The sequence below is a fragment of the Trachypithecus francoisi genome, unplaced genomic scaffold, assembly GCF_009764315.1.
Source record: "Trachypithecus francoisi isolate TF-2019V2 unplaced genomic scaffold, Tfra_2.0 Lachesis_group0, whole genome shotgun sequence".
NCBI classification, from domain to species: Eukaryota; Metazoa; Chordata; class Mammalia; order Primates; family Cercopithecidae; genus Trachypithecus; species Trachypithecus francoisi.
The window spans coordinates 21,110,319-21,130,813 of record NW_022681453.1 but is presented as its reverse complement, the minus strand read 5'-3'; the positions used below and the strand labels follow the sequence as shown (position 1 = coordinate 21,130,813).

The window sequence follows — 20,495 nt, the reverse complement described above, 5'->3', positions numbered from 1 at the left end:
TGTTTCAGCTCTTATCCACTTTTTTTTTTTTTTTCCTGAGACGGAGTCTTGCCCTGTCACCCAGGCTGGAGTGCAGTGGCATGGTCTTGACTCACTGCAACCTCCACCTCCCAGGTTCAAGCAATTCTCCTGCCTCAGCCTCCCAAGTAGCTGGGATTACAAGTGCCTGCCACCACGCCCAGCTAATTTTTGTATTTTTAGTAGAAATGTGGCTTCCCCATGTTGGTCAGGCTGGTCTTGAACCCCTGACCTTGTGATCTGCCTACCTCGGCCTCCCAAAGTGCTCAGATTACAGGCCTGAGCCACCGCGCCCAGCCTCTCCACATTTTTTAGGCAGAGGGGAGTAAGGGTTGCTTTAAGTTATCAGGGACTCCTATGTACCCAACCCATTTGTGTAAATTTCTTCCTTCAGAGTTCTTCAAATCAGCATCACCATTGTTAAAGGCCTCCTGCATGGTAATAATTGTGCTACAGGGTTTTATGAACATGAAGTTTATGTTTGATTGAATTAACCTCCTTGCTGTGGCATAAGGGGGCCATAAGTGTTTTCACTAATTATGAGGCGGGTTCACTGTGCAATGGCTACCAACATTTCTGAGTACAATGAGACCAAACACATTCATACATAAATTCCATAAAGTGAATTTATTACTTACAAACAGCAAACAGAAGACAACAGAAGTCTGGGATTCAATATGAACCACTACCGCAAGATCAGGAAAGCTACCCAGAGCAGACGGATGGAGTTTTGACTGTAAATGCTTCACTTGCACTACAACTGAGGGACCCCAGAAAGGAACCCAGCTTGGGTTTTCTCACACGATGTGGTTTGCTGGACACAAGCGTTAAAGGACATTCTGTTTCGAGCAGGGACTCTAACAGAGCGTGGGCTGTTCTGACCAATGTCACCTGATTATCAGGATATTGCATTCCCAGCATATCATACAGTTATCTTGAGAACTACCAGTAAGAAAGGGAGGAAAATGGCCCTGTACCCTTAAAACGAAAGGCTCAGGATATTTGTTGTGACAGAGGCACAGACAGTAGCGACAGAGTGTTCTTGTGAGCCATCTACTAGTTCTCTTGACCGGAGCATGGCACCTGACCCCTTTTCTCTTTCCTTTCAATGGAAACTGTTTCAGAATATTTTGAATATTTTGAGTTTCTACATCTAAAGAGTTGAGGCACATGATCACTGGCAGTGTAGACTCTCTGCATGGTTACAGGAAAGAGTTCAGGAGCCCATCAACCCACATTGATGGAGACCACCTAATCCTCCAGAGAGTGCCACTCCATCTTCCTGGGGTTAGCTCCACATGCAGTAAGGCCATTATGTCTAAGGCCGGCAAGACTTGAGTCCGAAGATTCGACTTTTGGCATGCTGATAAGCAGCAGTGATAAGAAAATCCCACACTGGCTAAGTGTAACTTGTGTAACATTTCATACATTTTTTTCAAGCACTGCACTATAATTAATTTGCATCAGGCTTTCCAAATTAGAAAAGCTTCACTTATAGAATTTCTTTCCAGTGGGAGATTTCACATGACTTTTCAAGTGAATGTTAAAACTGAAAATATTCTTGCAGTTTCTAAACTATTAGAGTTTTAATCCCATGTACGTTCTTGTATTTACGAGGTCCAGCCAGCTACAGTGTGCATTTTCATATGTCCTTGAGTGGGTATGAGAGAAATGAAACATTCCCACATTCTGGACATTCATAGGGTTTTTCTCAGGAATGAGCTGATGTCATCCAAAGGAACTAACACAACTGAAGGCCTTACCACAAATTTAAATTCAAAAGGCTTTTCTCCAGTCTGAGGCCTCCCAAATTTTCACAAACAGGAAAATCTGAAGGCTTGACCACATTTCCTACATTCTTTTTTTTTTTTTTTTTCATTCTTAAGGTTTCTCTGCAGTGTGAGCTCTTTCATGTTTGAGGGAATGGGAAAGAGTAAATGTTTTACCACATTTCTTACATTCAAGGGGCTTTATTTATTTATTTATTTATTTATTTATTTTTGAGATGGAGTCTCACTCTGTCGCCAGGCTGGAGTGCAGTGGCACAATCTCGGCTCACTGCAACCTCCGCCTCCTGGGTTCAAGTGATTCTCCTGCCTCAGCCTCCTGAGTAGCTGGGATTACAACCATATGCTATGTTACCTAAGGCCTAAGGCCCAACCTCCCTATGTTACCTAAGGCCCCGCCCTCTCTGCACAGCTCGCTCCCCATTGGCCGGGGGGCGGGCCCTGGGCGCCCAGCTCCGCTGGGGGCGGGGCGGCGAGCGGCGGGCGGGGCCCTGTACACCTGCATGGTGTGTGTCCCGGCCTCAGCCCAGCGCCAGCTGCAGCTCCTTGATCCGAGCCGGATCCTGAGCGGGGAACACGGGCTGAAGCGGCAGCGGCGGCCCCGCCCCAGGGCTCCCTTGTTGAGGCTGCCGCGTCTTTGTCGGCTGCTCAGCTGCGCTCTAGTCGGCCCAGGCGCCGAGGCGAGGAGCTAGCGCTGGGAGGCGGCGGCCAGAGGTGAGACTGGGCGAAGGGGTCTCCGGACCGGGCGGGGGTCTCTGCGCCGGGCGTGGCGGCTCCGAGCTGGGCTCCGCAGGGTCCGGGTCAGGACCCCGGGTCCCTGCGCCTGGGCTTTGTCTCCGCCTCGGGTGGCACCGGGGGCTTCGCGTCTGCTGCGATACCGCGTGGGCCAGCGCGGGGGTCCCGGGCGCCCTGCGGGTGCTGGCCGGTCCCCACTGCTCCCCGGCTTCACGCGTCTGCCGTGGAGGGGACTGCATGGACCCGGGCGCTGGCTTCTGCCCGGTCCTCCGCGGCCTGGCTGGTCCCCGCGTGCGGCAGAGTGGGACCTGCATGGACCCACTCATGGAATGGGATCCGGGTCAACGCGTGTGGAGACTCCAACGCCCTCCCCGCCCTCCCTCGCAGTGAGACTGCTTCGCCAGACTCACCGAGGGGACTGCGCGGACCCTCAGACGAGGGAGTCCGTGACTCTGGGTGGGGGCTCTTTCCTGGCCCCGCATGATGGCTTCCTGAGTGTTTTGTCACTTATATAAGTGGCTGCGTGGACCCGCGCGCGTAGGCTGCCCTGCTAGTGGGGCTGTGCGCCGCCCCGTGACTCGTCTGGGTCGACCCTGCCTGGGAGGCGCGTGTAGTGGGGGTCTGTGCGCGGAGTGCGCGGTTGCTGGGGGCGCACTGCCCCCGCCCGGTGATTTATCCTCTCACTTGCTGGGCGGGAGAAAGCCAAAGGCGCGGCAGGAGCTGTCGCGCAGCGGCCTCACGGACCTCTGCCCAGGCCGGCGGGTCCCGGGGGGGCGAGGGGTTGTGACCGCGTGTCCCACCGCCGCACTTCCTGCTCTGGCCTTCCGCTAGGCTCTGATTGGTGGGAGCAGGGCCCTTCTGCCTGGCGCTTCTTGATTTCTTCCGTTAGTAATGGGAAGAAAAAAAAAATCTGGAAAGCCAGATTGAACTTTGTAGCTCTCAGCGCCTGGAGAGTGGAAGAAACTCTCTCAAGAATTTGGCGGGCTGAAAATGCGTTTCAAGCAGGAGCATCCACACCCACGGAATGAGGCCAAGGCAGTTACAGTTAGAGGTCAGATTTTTATGAGAGGGGAGCCAGGGTGAGGTCCATAGGTGGGGAGACTCCGACCTCAGCTTGATGGGGAGACCTGATGCCGCCCCTCAGACGCGTATTTCTCAGCCACCAGAGAAAGTGGAATCACTCCTTAGTGAATGCTTTCATCAAACTTTTGAAAAACCTGTAATGTCCCAGGAAGCATAATCGAACTGGACAGTTTTCCCCTTTTAAGAGTGTTACACGTCCCGGAGACAAACAGCAGAAGGCTCAAGGAGTCCAATTACTCAACCTGAAGTTCTTTCTGAACAAGAGATGGTGTATAAGTAACAGGCATAGGAGACAAAACTGAACTAATCACTGCAGCTGTGGCTCCTAGCCCTGTAGCATGTCATGCAGACCCTTTTGCTTTCTCTGCCTTCCGCTGTCCCAGACCCCAACGCTACCGCGCACCTCCAGTCATCAGCTCCTGCCGACCCATTGCTATGAACTCTGTTTCGGTGGCTCCCTTCTCTCTGAAGTTTTGCTTGTTCTCCTGAAGTCCTGGTCTTTAAGAGCTTATGATCTGCAGGGACAGATTGGCTTTGGGCAGTACATAGTTAACTGTAGCACAGCTTGAAAAATGCTCTGATAGAGGTGGGCAGGCAGTTTGTACATGCGGGTAAGTGCGAGGTCCTTTTTCAATACCATGAATCCAAGTATTCATGCTATTTAAAACCTGCAATTCTTTGACTCTCCAGAGGGTTTTTAGATTAAATTTTTTTCTATTACTTCCTAGTGTTTGTTGCATAGTTCAGAGTACTTGATTAAAACTTACCAGGTCGGCTGGGTGCGGTGGCTCAGGCCTGTAATCGGAGGACTTTGGGAGGTCTAGGCAGGCGGATCACTTGAGGTCAGGAGTTCGAGGCCAACATGGTGAAATCCTGTCTCTACTAAAAATACAAAAATTAGTTGGGCGTGGTGGTGGGCTCCTGTAATCGCAGCTACTCAGGAGACTGAGGCAGGAGAATAGCTTGAACCCAGGAGGCAGAGGTTACAGTGAGTGAAATGGCTCCACTGCACTCCAGCCTGGGCCATAGAGTGAGACTTCCTCTCAAAACAAAAACAGAAACAATGTACTGAGTCTACCTCCGACTCTGGAATTTTCCTGGAAGGTCTTCTCTTCTGGGCTTCATTTTTCTCACTTTTGAGGATCGTAAATGACATAATTTCCAAGAATTTTTGCCCTGCATCTTTAATTCTTTCAAGCAAATATAGCAGAGAAAAATTCTCTTCCCCGCAATGGTGTAAGGAAGTCTCTCACAGAAGGGGACACTTGGGTATGGAGAAGACACAGGGTATGTACATATATATATATATATATTTTTTTTTTTTTTTTGAGTCAGAGTTTTGCTCGGTTGCCCAGGCTGGAGCGCAGTGGCAGGGTCTCTGCTCACTACAAGCTCCGCCTCTTGGGTTCACTCCATTCTCCTACCTCAGCCTTCCAAGCAGCTGGGACTATAGGTGCCTGCCACCACGCCTGGCTAATTTTTTGTGTTTTTAGTAGAAACAGGATTTCACTGTGCTAGCCAGGATGGTCTCCACCTCCTGACTTCGTGATCTGCCTGCCTCAGCCTTCCAGAGTGCTGGGGATTACAGGTGTGAGCCACTGTGCCTGGCCAACAGAGGATATATTTCTGAGCTCTACATTTCAGAGTTCTTTTCTCTAGCCCTGGCCTGGGTCCCAAACAGGGAACTTAATTCACACTATCACTGAAGTATACTCTTGCTTTGATGCCATTGGTATGTTGTCCTAGAGATTTGCTGTGGCTGCCAGGAGTGTTTCATAGTTAAGAACTGATGCAACCTCTCTTTTGTCAGTTTATGAGTCTATAAACCATCTTGTTTCCTTTAGTATTATCTCCCTGGAACTGGAAGGTCAGAGATGAAGTTTTCTTAGATTCTAAGTCTCAGTCTTTGGTATCTACCTTTGTCTGTCTCCCATGTCACCTGCTGTTTTTTTTCCCACCTGTTTTTCATTTTAATGTTTTTATTGGATAGGTGTCTATTATTGCAGGCTACCTCAAAACATTTTTGGATGTTGACAGGATATAAGTATGAATGATATGTAAAAGATAACTTACTCTAGTTCTTTTGAGCAGAGGATTTGGTTTCGATATGTGGCCCTATTAAAGCTTTTGTTAAGTCCAAGTACTTTGTGAACTTCAGTTCCCTTACCTGTAAAATGGAGTTAGTTGTTAGTAATACCTGTTCTGCCTAACTCAGGAGATTGTTTTGAGGATGAAATGAAATCATGAATGTAATGGAATTTTGTAAATTTTAAATGAAATATTGTATTACCTAAGATTTTTTTTTTAAACTCTGTATTAAGAATGGAATGAATCTGGGTTTTCCTTTGAAATCCCAAATGTTTAATGTACAGAGAAGTTTTAATGTGTCTGTTGGGGAGCTTCATTAGGATTGTTTTCTATCTTTCATTGGTAAGTATTGTTTTATATTTTAGCATTTTTGGGGACCATCAAAATTTGTGTTTCAGTTATCATTAATATTTTACAAAGTTATTGAATGTGCATGATTTAGTCTTTAACAATCTCTTCAATTATTTACATTCCCATGTAAAAAATGAAGTAATGAGCGTCCATGTAAATAACATTCCCATGCTTTAATGAAGCATAATTTCTTGACATTGCAGTTTCTAAGTGCCCTGTCTTGAGATTGGGAAAGCTAAAGGGCAGTTAAAGGGCAGTCAGAGGTCAAGGTCAGCAAAGCATCACCTTTGACATTTGAAATCCAGCAGCAGGTATTACAGTGAACCCCATTCCAGCATCCAGGAAGTTTCTCTGCCCTGCCTCTCCTCCAGCCACCTCAGAATCTGTGTCTGCAGTGTTGGTCCTGCTTTCCTGTCTCTCCTCTGCCTTTTCTTTCTCTTCACCAACTTCTACCGAGTGCCTCTGATGTCCCAGACAGTGGCAGTGGGAGTACAAAGGCTAATAAACCCAGCCCTGGTCCTCAGAGAATTTATATTTTCTGTGCAGATATTAAGTTGTACTGTCATATATAGTGTTGACAAACATTGATACAGATTTCCTGTGAAGTGCAGAAGCACCGTCGTAGAAGCAGAGAAGCAGAGACGCAGAGGCAGCACTGGTGACTCACACATGGAGAGCTGGAGTTCTTGGTCTAGTGGGATAAACTGACCTGGACATCATTTCAGTGCAGTGGAGTGAGTGCTGGGATGGGCTCCCTCAGGGCATCTGGGGCTGGGTTTGTCTGGTGTTTAGTCTCCTGCCTGGTACTTAGAGTTTATCAGTAAGATGAGCATTGGGAGGTTTCTAAGTGAAAGGAAAGGCAATCACTTACGTGAAACCTGAAATTTGTAGGTGTTCTGGGCCATTTGTAATTCACTGAATCTGTTTTGTCAGAGCAAGTCTATCATCTCTTTTGGACGGAGTGTGGCCAGCCTTGCCTTGCCTTGCGATGTAAGGAAATCAGGAAACGCTTGTCAGGTGACAACACCGTGCCAGACACTCTTCTAGGGGTTTCCACGTAAATCACTGTATTCATTTCTGTTGCTGCTTTACCACATTTCCACATATTTCGTGGCTTAAAACAATTGAAATTGTATCATCTCACAGTTCTGTAGGGCAGAAGTCTGACGTGGGTGTCACTGGGCAAAAATCACCATGTGGTCTGGGCTGCATTCCTCATTGGAGAATTGTTTCCAAGCACTTTTGGCCAAATATAGTTCCTTGTGGTTGCAGGACTGAGGTGTCTGTTCCCTTGCTGGCCATCTGTTGGGGGCTGCCCTCAGCTCCTGAGGCCTCTATCTGGTCTTTGCACGTGATCCCATCAGCTCAGGACTACCTAGGCCAGGGACCTGGTCAGGCTCTCCAGTTCCCCTGTGTGCATTTCTCTTCTTCCACTCGGAGAAAGTTCTATGCCCTATTTTAAAATATTTTTTTGAGATGGAGTCTTCGCACTGTTGGCCAGGCTGGAGTGCAGTGGCGTGATCTCAGCTTGCTGCAACCTCTACCTCCTGGGTTCAAGTGATTCTCCTGCTTCAGCCTCCTGAGTAGCTGAGACTACAGGTGCCCGCCACGATGCCCGACTAATTTTTGTATTTTTAGTAGAGATGGGTTTCACCATTTTAGCCAGGGTGGTCTCCATCTCTTGATCTCGTGATCCGCCTGCCTTAGCCTCTCAAAGTGCGGAGATTACAGGGGTGAGCCACCTCGCCTGGCCAGTTCTATGCTCTTAGAGGCTCATGGGATTAGATTGGACCTCCCTGGATAGCCCAGGATACTTCTCCTAAGGCCTGTGGCAAAGCCCTTTTGCTGCGTGACATAGTCACAGGTCTCAGGGATTGGAATCTCCCACCACAGTTACCAATCCACTTACTACAGCAGCCTGGGAGGTGCTTTTCATTGCCTCTGGTTAACAGATACCATTTTTTTTTTTTTTTTTTTGCAAATTGGCAGGAACATGAAGATCCTTCTTTTTTTTTTTTGAGATGGAGTCTCATTCTGTTGCCCAGGCTGGAGTGCAGTGGTGCGATCTTGGCTCACCACAACTTCCACCTCCTGGGTTCAAGCAGTTCTCCTGCCTCAGCCTCCTGAGTAGCTGGGACTACAGGCACGTGCCACCAAGCCCGGCTAATTTTTGTATTTTTAGTACAGACGGGGTTTCAGTATGTTGACCAGACTGGTCACAAACTCCTGACCTCGTGATCCACCCACCTTGGCCTCCCAAAGTGATAGGATTACAGGCATGAGCCACCGCATCCAGCCATGAAGATCCTTCTTAAATGAAAAAATCGTTCCTCTGACTTGATGTGAGGCTGTTGGTGAGATTGATAGCAGTGGAGACAGGTCCATCAGAAATGGAGCTAAACTTTGTGTTTTGGAGTATTTTGATGGCCTGCCCTGATTATGTAAGTTTTGCTAAGAAGTCATTAGAGTAATTCCTCTACTGGAAGAAACATCCATATGGGGAATTTGGGACCTTGCCTTTTCAAGTTTTACACAAAGGACTCTCCATGGGTGAAAAGTACATGATTCCAGGTCCATTTCTAGAATGGAAACAACTGCATCAACACAACAGCGATTCACATTTGAGAGAATCCGATTGTTTCAAGGCTGAAGCCAAAAGTCCAATAAACAATGTTTGTACCTTTTTTCATAGTTAGGGATTAGGTGCATCCTGTGGTCAAGAAAATAACTGATGGTGGTCACCAAGTAGTTTAAAACCAAGCAGGACCTCATTTTATCATGTGGGTGTTTTTGATTTTTAAATGAAGTTTCTATTTTCCTGTGCAATAAATGACAAGCTCTGACTTGAAATACATTTCCTTTAATAAACCAGAATCTAAGGCCGGGTGCAGTTGCTCACACCTGTAATCCCAGACTTTGGGAGGCCGAGGAGGGCAGATCATGAGGTCAGGAGATTGAGACCAACCTGGCTATAGTGAAACCCTGCCTCTACTAAAAATACAAAAAATCAGCCGGGCATGGTGGCAGGCGCCTGTAGTCCCAGCTACTCGGGAGGCTGAGGCAGGAGAATGGCGTGAACCCGGGAGACGGAGCTTGCAGTGAGCCGAGATCACGCCACTGCACTCCAGCCTGGATGACAAAGCGAGACTCTGTCTCAAAAAAAAAGAAAGAAAAAATAAAGAAATCAGAATCCATAATCCTAAGGTTCTTAACCCAGCTCTCAGAAATTTATGACGTCCCCAAAATCCTGTGCAACAATTTTGTGTATATGCATCCATGTGTTTATGGGGAGACGATTTATAGCTCTCCATACATTTTCAAAGTGGGTGGATTCCAAAAAATTTTAGAATACGCCAGTTGGGTCTGGTGTGGTGGCTCACACCTGTAATCCCAGCACTTAGGGAGGCTGAGGCAGTAGGATCCACTGAGGTCAGGAGTTTAAGACCGGCAACATAGCGAGACCTCCAACTGTACCAAAAAAAAAAAAAAAAATGCTGGACGTGGTGGTGCACACCTGTGGTTCTAGCTGCTCGGGAGGTTGATCACCTGATCCCAATAATTTGAGGCTGTAGTAAGTTAGAATTGCACCATGGCACTCCAGCCTGGGCAACAGAGGAAGACCCTCTCTCAAACAAAAGCAAAAAACCGTATCACTTAGTATACTATTGTTGTTGGTCAAGTATCAGATTTTGTTTAAAAATTAAATACTCTTTTTTTTTTTGAGACGGAGTCTCGCTCTGTCACCCAGGCTGGAGTGCAGTGGTGTGGTCTCAGCTCACTGCAAGCTCTGCCTCCTGGGTTCACACCATTCTCCTGCCTCACCTCCTAAGTAGGTGGGACTACAGGTGCCTGCCACCACACCTGGCTAATATTTTGTATTTTTAGTAGAGATGGGGTTTCATCGTGTTAGCCAGGATGGTCTTGATCTCCTGACCTCGTGATCTGCCCACCTTGGCTTCCCAAAGTGCTGGGATTACAGGTAAATACTCATTTTTAGCAAAGTTGTACAGGCATACAGCTCTAAGAGTCAGAAATTAACAAGACTTAGGACAAAACCCAGCAATCCCCTACCTTACCCTTCTCTACTCTGATCCCTGCTCCTTGGAGATTATTGTGTTTATGTTTTAGCTTGTTCTTCTAGATTGCGTGAAAGACAGGGAGATGTCCTACTGTGGAAGACAAGGATTCAGGTTGCTTACCCTCCCCGCTCCTCCTGTTGCCCACGTTTTTCTCCCCCATCCTCTCAGTGTAATTATTGTGATAGTGAGGCCAGGCATGGTGGCTCGTGACTTATCTCAGATTTTTGGGAGGCTGAGGCGGGCAGATCACTTGAAGCCAGGAGTTGAAGGCCAGCCTGGTCAACACAGTGAAACCCTGTCTCTACTAAAAAATGCAAAAATTAGTCAGCTGTAGTGTCGCACACCTGTAGTCCCAGCTACTCAGGAGGGTGAGGCACAGGAATTGCTTGAACCTGGGAGGTGGAGGTTGCAGTGAGCTGAGATCGCACCATGAACTGAGATCGCACCACTGCACTCCAAACTGGGCAACAGAGGTAGACTCTGTCTCAAAAAAAATTATCATGATAGTGGGATACATAGTACAATAGTGTATCTATTTAGTATTCTTCCTGGTTTTTGGCCCGGAGCTTCTAAAACCATTGTAACTTCCTAAGCGGTAGGAACATCATTGGTTATAATATTTGGTCTTAGGTTTCAATACCTGACACAAGAGCTTCTAAGACTTTTGGAATCTCTGGGGTGATAGGGGTGTCTTTTGTATGATAATGAGATGACAGGTGACTTTGGGCCCCTGGACAGGTTCAGGATCAGGGCTGGTTGCCAGAAAGATGAGTCATGATTAAAGAGTTGGATGTATCAGCCTCACCCCTACCTCCGGGAGAGGAGACGAGACAGGCTGGAGACTGAGCTAGTCACGGGTGGCCAATGACTTAATCATGTCTGTTATGAAAACTCCATAAATCCCTGTAAATATTGGGTTTGGAGAGCTTCTGGTTTGGTGAACTCATTTGGTGCTGGGGAGGTGGCACTTCCAGGGATGGCATGGGAGCCCCGACCTCTCTGCCCCATGGTGTGCTCTGTGCGTCTCTTGCATTTGGCTGTTCCTGTGTTCTCTTCTTTGTAATAAACCGGTAAGAGTAAGTAAGTGCCAAGCACTTTGCGTCTGTCACCTCAGGTGTTGTGGGCAGTTGACCGGTTGAAGAATGCATTGCTATTATGTGAGGAACACTGGCCTTTGAAAAAGCAGAACTAGATCCACGTTCTTGCCTGGTAACTGTAACTATCATCTAGTTTGTAAAGGGGAATGCAGTTCACTGAAAACTTCTTATGACAGTGGGGAAAGGATTGGGGTGTCTGCATTGGTTTGTGTCACATAGGTCATATGAAAGAGCATTTAGGATGGAGGGAGACTTTTCATCTCTATAACTTTACTTTCACAGGACAATTCCGTCATGATTTGAAGATTTTTGAGTCAAAACTACATTGTTCTGCTATGTGTTTTGGGGCAAATTTACACATACAATTTGCTTAAATATTTCAGATAATACAAGAATATATGTGTGGGGTAAAAATCTGAAATTTGCATTCCCCCTTCTCTAGAAGTAACCATTGTGAATAGTTAAGTCTGTATTCCAGCTATTTTGTATATTATAAATACACTGTGAATATATGAGTGTATATATACATATTTGTTTTATTTTTAGAGATGGAATATTGCTCTGTTGCCCATGCTAGTCTCAAACTCCTGGGCTCAAGTGACCCTCTCGCCTCAGCCTCCCAAAGTTTTGGAATTACAGGTGTGAGCCACCGCGCCTGGCCTGCATGAGTATATTTACTAATTGCTAAGTTACTCTGTTTAATACGTGTCTGTTGAACTCCCCCATGTGCCAAGCATTGTTCTAAATACTTTTTTTTTTTTTTTTTTTTTTAGTAGAGACGGTTTCACCATGTTAGCCAGGATGGTCTCGATCTCCTGACCTCGTGATCTGCCCATCTCGGCCTCCCAAAGTGCTGGGATTACAGGCTTGAGCCACTGCGTCCGGCCTCTAAATACTTTTTACGCACTAATTCACTTAATTTTTAGAGCAGCTCTATTATTGTGGCCCTTTTACAGCGAGGAAACTGAACCACAGAGAGGCTGGAGGCATTGTCTAACATCACACAGCCAGTGCTGTTGGAATTGAGGTTTGAACCCAGACAGCTGGCTTCAGATCTCTTAGCTGTTATCATAGATGGCACACCCAAACCTTAGGGCCGCCTCCCAAGCCTTGCCTGAGCTCTGCCTGAGCTCTGTGAGAGCCATGTATGTGAGGTTTCTTTCCTTTTTAAGGACACAAGTCTTGGAATTGTCCCAGACCCTGGTGGGACCTCTTGAGGACCAAAAACAGGGATTCTTCAAGCCTGCCCCAAGGCCAGATCTCTGATTTAGCTACGTGGAAGGTAGACATGGAAGACAGTAATTATGCCAGAACAAAAAGTCAGGATTGCTGGGCTGACTCGGCCAGATGCGGTGGCTCATGCCTGTAATCCCAGCACTTTGGGAGGCCAAGGCAGGTGGATCACCTGAGGTCAGGAGTTCGAGAGCAGCCTGGGCAACAAGTTGAAACTCTGTCTCTACTAAAAATATAAAAATTAGCTGGGCGTGGTGGTGGGTGCCTGTAATCTGAGGTACTTGGGAGGCTGAGGCAGGAGAATTGTTTGAACCCGGGAGGCAGAGGTGGCAGTGAGCTAAGATTGCACCACTGAACTCCCACTTAGGTGACAGAGTGAGACTCCATCTCAAAAAAAAAAAAAAAAAAAAAGAGGGAAGGGGAATAGCTGGGCTGACTCATCCTAGGGAAGAGGCCCTATAGCAGCCGTAGGACCTTGGGCACTTGGTTGGAAAAGAAGGAAGGAAAAGATTCACCCATGGCGGTGACCTGGACTGCAGAAACCACACTAAACAGTCCGCGTCCTGGAGCCTGGCCACCCCATTTGCTTCTCTTCTCCTTGGGTAGAGGGTGTGGGGAGCTTTCTACCCTGAAGGCTGAGCAGCGCAGCTTCTAACCAGGGTAGGCATTTGTCTGTCCCTGGGAATACAGACAGCATTCTCATAATCAGCCCAAATACTCCTGAACAGCTTTTTGTAGGGTGAGGTGGGGCGGGGCAGAGGGTCATTTTAACTCATAGGTACCTTTTCCACTTTCACTGCTGATAACCGTGTTACAGATTAAAGTTTTGTTTTTGATACTGAAGAGGGCTTAAGAGAGTGAGCTATTATAGCACATCTAAGTCTGCTAAAATAGAACCATGGGGTAGTGTAGGAAAATCTCTTCTAAATTATGGATCATATATGGTGAACGTTAGAAGCCATGTGTACCTAAGTTTAAAAATCATAACGTGTCTTGTATTTGGGTGACCCCGGTAAGTCTGGATCCCACTGCACCTTGTGTGAACACAGGATGCTGAGGTGTAGGGATCAACAGGCTTTTTCTGGATGTCTTGCGCTTCTCCTTTGGGGTAAAGTGGGGTGGCAGTAGGAGCGCACAGCTGTTGGGCCCCTAATATTTGTCAGCTGTTTTACATGTGGGATTCCATTTAATGCAATCTTGGAGGTAAAATTATTTTATTGAAGATGAAGATAGAGGCTTAGAGAAGTTAAGAAAATTGTTCAAGGTCACGTCATTTGTTGTTGTTGCTGGTTTTTTTTTTTTTTTTTTTTTTGAGACAGAGTTTTGCTCTTCTTGCCCAGGCTGCAGTGCAATGGCGTGATCTCGGCTCACCACAACCTCTGCTTCCCAGGTTCAAGTGATTCTCCTGCCTCAGCCTCCCGAGTAGCTGGGATGACAGGCATGTGCCACCACACCAGGCTGATTTTGTATTTTTAGTAGGGATGAGGTTTTTCCATGTTGGTTAGGCTGGTCTTGAACTCCCAACCTTGGGTGATCCGCCCAAGTCGGCCTCCCCAAGTGCTGGGATTACAGGTGTAAGCCACCACGCCTGGCCAAGGCCATGTGATTTCTTAAGAGGAAAGAAAAAGTACTTGATGAACTCAGAAGTTTGACTTCAAGGCCCTTGATCTTTCCATAACACTGGTTCCTTCCCTGGTTGGTCGGAGTGACTGAAGAATTCAAGGAAGCTGTGTTTTGTGGAAGAAAACCTGAGGGGTGTCTGGTCTTTCCAGGCTTGGAATCTGCCATGCTGGGCTTCTGAATCGTATAGCTTGGCCATATAGAGAAAAGCTCGTCATTTAAGATTTATTATTTGGGGGAAATAAAGGAAGGCCACCCACATGAGACAGGCAGAGGCGACTTTCTCAGAGCTGCTATGGCAAGGGAGTCAGCACCGTCACTTGCGTGTGGCAGAGACTGACATGCAAGTGAGTGGCGGATGAGGAGTGGGGAAGCTTCAGGATGGAAAAGAACGGCTCCCAGTGGAGGCTGTTGTGGGGGCTGGAGGCGGCTGTGCAGAAGTGGGGTGTCCTATGGATTGGTTAGGGGTGCATTTGGCTTTCTCTGAATGATCCTAACTGAAAATAGGGGCCAAAATTAGGGTGGCTGTCAGTTTTGAGTCAAGTCCTGGCCACATGGGACAGAGTTGTGGTTTAGTTTCTGGGTTGTTGAGAGAGAGCAGTCTTGCTTCCTGTTTGATGTACTAGTCTGGCTGGCCTCCTGGCTGTTTACTGTAGATAGGGGTTTTGTTTCCTGGGTGGGCAGCTACAGGTTGTGGTCTGAGTTCTGTCTTTATACATATGATCAGGCATGGTCTGTGTGTATATTCAGTCCCTCATTTTTCTTGTCAGTAAAAATATCAAATGACAAATTGGATACATTGGGAACTTTTTAGATGTCTGTGTCCCCTGGAGGAAGTTTTCACGTTCACATTTAATCAGAATGAATATAAACAATTGGGCCATTTATCTTGAAGATTTAAAATAGGTAATCTTCAACAATACTACCTCAGCGCCATTGCCTTTCTGTCCATCGTTAGGGAATGTGTTTTTATCCACTGCCGGCTCATCGTCCGCCAGTTTGTGGTTGATCCACTTCTCTATACATCTTGTCTTGTGTGCATCTCATTGTTTGCTAGTGTTAGCTTTCTCCTTCGTCAGTGTAGTTTATTTGTGTAGCCTCTCTTGGTAGGAAGTTATTTGTGGAATTTGTGAATGGAAGGGACCTTGGAGGTCTGCCAGGTCAGCCCAGTGACTTTCAAGATAAATGGAAATACAGGGAACTGTTCCAGCTTCTTTGGTGGCCAAACCAGGAATAGAAAGCAGTGTTCTTTGTGCCACAATGTCATTGGAAGACAACTCAATGTGGGCCTAAAATGCAGAGTAACTAACTTTCATTTATCTCTGCTTCTGACTCTTGTTATCAGACATTTTAAATTGACTTGAATGTGTTAGCAGAAATATGAAAAGTCCTGACTTGTTTACATATAAGGTACTTTGTCGCCTACTCATTTGGCTGCTTTTTCAACAGGATTGAAAAGACATTGTTGTAAACTGAATGTTTATGTCTCCCCCAGATTCTTGTACTGGAGCCCTAACTGCCAGTGTGATGGTAGTGGGGGATAGGACCTTTGGGAGGTGATTAGGGTTAGATGAGGCCATGAGCATGGGCCCTGGTCTGACAGGATTAGTGCCCTTAGAAGAAGAGAAACCAGGCCAGGTGTGGTGGCTCACACCTGTAATCCCAGCACTTTGGGAGGCCGAGTGGGCAGATCATGAGGTCAGGAGATTGAGACCATACTGAAACCCTGTTTCTACTAAAAATACAAAAATTAGTTGGGTGTGGTGGCACATGCCTGTAATCCCAGCTACTCGGGAGGCTGAGGCAGGAGAGTTGCTTGAACCAGGGAGTCGCAGGTTGCAGTGAGCTGAGATTGTGCCACTACACTCCAGCCTGATGACAGAGTGAGACTCTGTCTCAAAAAAAAAAAAAAAAAAAGAGAAAGCAGAGAGCTCCCACTGCCCTGGTGTGAGGAAACAAGAGAAAGGTGGCTGTCTGCAAGCCAGGAAGAGGTCCCTGTCCTGGAACTGAGTTGGCCGACACCTTGATCTTGGACTTCCAGCCTCCAGAGCTGTGAGAAATAAACTAATGTTTAAACCACACAGCCTATGGTGTTTATTATGGTATTTGTCTATGGTATTATGGCCATCTGATTTGACTGATACAGAAATGGTTCCAGAATACTGTAGCCTGTGTTTAAGTTGGTGATGCCATGAAAATAAATGTGGTAGTTCATTCCTTTATATAAAGATAGCACTGTGAACCCAGGGCATTTGCTCACGTCTTAGTTGAGTCTTGTCTTCTTATAATAGCTTCCTAATTTCTCCTTTCCCCCTCTAATTTATATTATATATCTGGATTAAATCATATATGGTATGATTTTATACTTTATATCTATACAAACTTTTAGTGATTTTATTTCATTTTATTTGATTTTTGAGACATGCCCTGGCTCTGTTGCTCAGGCTGGAATGCAGGCGTGCCATCACAGCTCACTGTAACCCTAAATTCCTGGGCTCAAGTGATCCTCCCACCTCAGCCTCCTGAGTAGCTGGGACTACAGGTGTGCTATCCTGCCTAGCTAATTTTTAAAATTTTGTAAGGACAGAGTCTTGCTGTGTTGTCCAGGGTGGTTTCAAACTCCTGGCCTCAAGCAGTCCTCTCGCCTCAACCTCTCAAAGCACTGGATTACAGGCATGAGCCACCACACCCAGCCCAGTGATTTTTCGTTGTTAAGATCAAGGATGGGTTCCCTGGCTTGGCATTCAAGGCTCATGATCAGGGCGTGATATGCAAGTTTGGGTTTCAGTGTTTCCATTCCCACCATCAGCCTTGCACTCCAGCTTGTTGCCTAAGCCCTGTTCTGAAGCCCAGCCTGAGAGCTGCACTTAGAATTTATACCTTCTCATCTCTTCATCTTCTTTGCCTATGTTCTTATCTCCATCTGGGACATCATCTCCACATTTCTGTCTCTTTAAATCTTCTCTATCCTTCAAGACTTGAAATACTTCCTTTACATGATCCCCGCTCTGACATCCAAGCTAGAGTTAATCTTTTTCCTTTGAACGCTGATAGTGCTTAATGTTTTTCATCCTTTAATTATGCAGCAGTCCTGTGTGTTAGATATTATTATTTCCCCAGTTTTTCATAGTTACTTTGAAAATATTTGCTGTAGTCATATATTTTGAATATATAATATGAGCGACATTCAAAAGGTCCTGGAGAGTGAAAGGCAGTCCTACTCCAGTCACTGCCCTGTGACCACTGTTGCCAGTTTTGTTTGTTTGTTTGTTTGTTTTTCCAAGATGGAGTCTTGCTCTGTCACCAGGCTGCCATGATCTCAGCTCACTGCAACCTCCACATCCCGGGTTCAAGCAGTTCTCCTGCCTCAACTTCCTGAGTAGCTGGGACTACAGGCGTGCGCCACCTCGCCCAGATAATTTTTGTATTTTTAGTAGAGACAGGGTTTCACCATGTTGGCCAGGATGGTCTGGATATCTTGGCCTCGTGATCCACCTGCCTCAGCCTCTCAAAGTGCTGGCATTACACGTGTGAGCGACTGCGCCCAGCCTATGTATCTTCTTTTTAAAAATACAGATGTTGGGATAAGATAAACACTGTTCTCCACCAGTTCCCCACTGGTAAGTATTTAGGTTGTTCCCAACCGTTGGGATTAATCAATGCTGAGTTATACGTAATTCTTGCATATTTGCATGAATATGTTCATAGGATGCATTGCTAGAAATGGAATTGTGGGATCCAGCGTTCTGCACATTTTAAATGTTGATGGGTGTTGCTCGATTCCCTTCCGTTAGGGCCATACCGTTATCTCACTGTCAATGTGTAAGGGTGCCTATTTCTATTTCCTTGCGAACAGTTTCTTCTCAGCTGTTTTCTTTGACATCACACACACACAAATAGCCCTATTGTTCCAAAAACATGGACATTCTACATTTCTACTTAAAGTGTGCGCACACTGACTGAAGCTCTGTGTTGCAGTGATGTGTGCTGCTAGGATTGTGGCTCTGTTTCGAATTTGCTAGCCAGGCTATGGCTTTCCAGTCAGGTATTTTTTGTTTTATTCATGCTGTTGCTGCCATTGGGCTGTGTGAATTTCCCTCCACTGCCCAGCCAGATTTCCTTTCCGGTAGACGGGCTTAGTGTCTCATCCGGCAGCCCTGTTTCCTGGTGATCTGGGCTGAGTGCCTCCATGAGAAGTTGCACCCATCTTCTCCAGTAGTGCATCTTTTCACAGCAAGCAAAACGTTTTCACCACGTTTCTAGTGGGACAGGCACTAGCTCTTTTCTGGGCATCAGGAGACCTGGCTTTGTTCTGGTTCAAGCAACAGCTGGTGAGTTACCAAAGACAAGTCACATCTGGCCCCTGGTCCTTTGCTTTATAAGTAGAATCACAGTCCGAGTGGGCATCACTGCCCTGGCCTCTATGCAGTGCTGAGCATTGTGGGGATGATGGCTAAGTGTCAGGGTGCATTTCCACCACTAGGGGATTACAGGCCAGCCAAAGACACAGGAGGAAAGCTAACAGCCCCGGGCAGGTATGAATGTGTCTTTGGGGTAGTCACTATTAACACTGGGTGTATTTCCTTCCAGATCTTTTCCAGTGTACCTACAAATATATATATACACTTTGTAAGAAACAAAATAGTACCTGATAAACTTTGAGTCCCCCTACTCCCACTCTGTAGTCTACATGGACATCCTTTCATGGTGATACGATGAGACCTGATCGACTCCTTTTGTTTGCTGGAGTGCTAGGTAATAATAGCTACAGATAACTCACCTTCAGTGGGCATTTACCATGTGACAGGGTCTGTGCTCCAGACAGGCTACGTGAAGTGGGTCTTAAGGCTTTTTACAACAATGCTATGGGTGAACACAGTAATTGTTAACATTTTGCAAATGATAGAATTGCAGTAGAAAGAAGCAAAGCTGCTTGCTGAAACTCATGGCACGATTCCCGAGAGAGAGAGAACACTTTTAAAACAATTGTTGTTATAGTCAGGTGATTTACAATCATTTCAAGAAATAGTGCATTCAGTGAATACATTTCAGGGTCTGGTACAGTCTGGGAGCTGTTCCTGAAAATGCACTGGGCTAGAGGTAAGGGAGTGGTCCATTGGCCCTGGACCCCTAGTGCAAGGAGGGAGGTCCCTGGGAGAGGGGGCATGGGGAGGAGGTCTCTGAACAAACCTTGCAACATCCATTTCTGCTGAGTCTGGTCCGAGGTCTGGTTCTTGACATGTACACTTTTCAGAGATACTTGGTTTTGATTTTTATCATGGCTCACCTGAGCAGCCATGATTTGAAACTGCCTGGAGATGTGGTCTGGCAGGCCAGTGCTACGCCCATCCTTCCCGCTCCTGCAGGAGGGGAGTCAGCCTGGGACTAGAGGGCTTTGCCTGTAATCAGCTATCTCATAATAAGTGGATTGATGCTGGTTTCGCTAGTCAGGACATTTCCCATTTGGAAGGAAAACTGATACTTGTTTTTTTGGTTTTGCTGAGAGCCACAGGGTTTAAAGCAGGACTGGAAGTTTGTTGAGACACACGTGAGTGCACTCAAACATCTTCCATGAAACGTGGAAATAAACACAGTGTTCCAGAGAGGTCCTGGCTTTGGGATATAAATATTTCTGTAACAGAATGGCACTGGATGTCTGCTGTATTTTATTCTCTGCTATCTTGGCAAGTTTTATTTGGGTGTATGTCTCCTGTACAGAAAGTATGACATCACTTTTTGCCACCAAGTATTTACAGCCGTTGGTGCCTCCTATGTGGGTCTGCTCTTTCCTGAGGAGCTGATTCAGGGAGGCCCTCCCGTCTCCACTCTGGGGCTCTGTCTCTTCCCCTCACACAGGGTCCGCATGTGGACAGCCTGGTGATGTGGACGCACCAAGGGCCCTTGGAAGTTCCCTGGGAATGGGATCCATCCCAGTACATTTGGGATGCAGGCACAAGGTCCCAGAGGAGGCCTGGGAAGCCAGTGGGGAAGGGAAGGCTGTAGTAGGTTTAGCCTCGGGGAGGGGGTGGTTCCACCCTCTGCCAAAGTCCCTGGAGCAAAGGCACGTGGCTCTCCAGCTGCCCCAGAGGCCAGGGTAGTGGCTGGGAGGGGCTGTGTGCCTCTCTGGTTGGGGGAGATTTCTTAGCTAATCTGGTGAAGTCAAGTCATACATTTGCCTCTAAATCATATTTATTAATGTTTTAATTCCAAGGCTTTACAGATGAATAAGGAGACAGTTTGTATTGAAAATAGTTTTTACATGTGAGCTTGAAACAGAGAGTCTGTTTAAATCTAGTTTTTTCCTTCCCTGTAATGCCTCTTTTCATCCCAGGTTTTCCCACAGGAAATGCGCTCGTTTGCTCACCTCTGGGAGGGGGCTTTGGCTAGGAATCCACCAAAGACAG

At 46.7% G+C, this 20,495-nt stretch overlaps 1 protein-coding gene across 2 annotated transcripts in view; it reads left to right on the top strand.

Moving 5' to 3' along the window:
* Window positions 1-3,978: 3,978 nt before the first annotated feature.
* LOC117082991 (presequence protease, mitochondrial-like) overlaps window positions 3,979-20,495 on the top strand; it is a 40,131-nt gene continuing 23,614 nt past the window's right edge. The window contains exons 1-2 of one of the 2 annotated variants that reach the window (XM_033210118.1): window positions 3,979-4,234; window positions 6,674-6,796. The gene's annotated coding sequence lies outside the window, so the exon portion shown is untranslated. Of the gene's footprint in view, window positions 4,235-6,673; window positions 6,797-13,852; window positions 13,910-20,495 lie in introns of those variants that run through there. The other variant, XM_033210120.1, reaches the window with a different exon arrangement.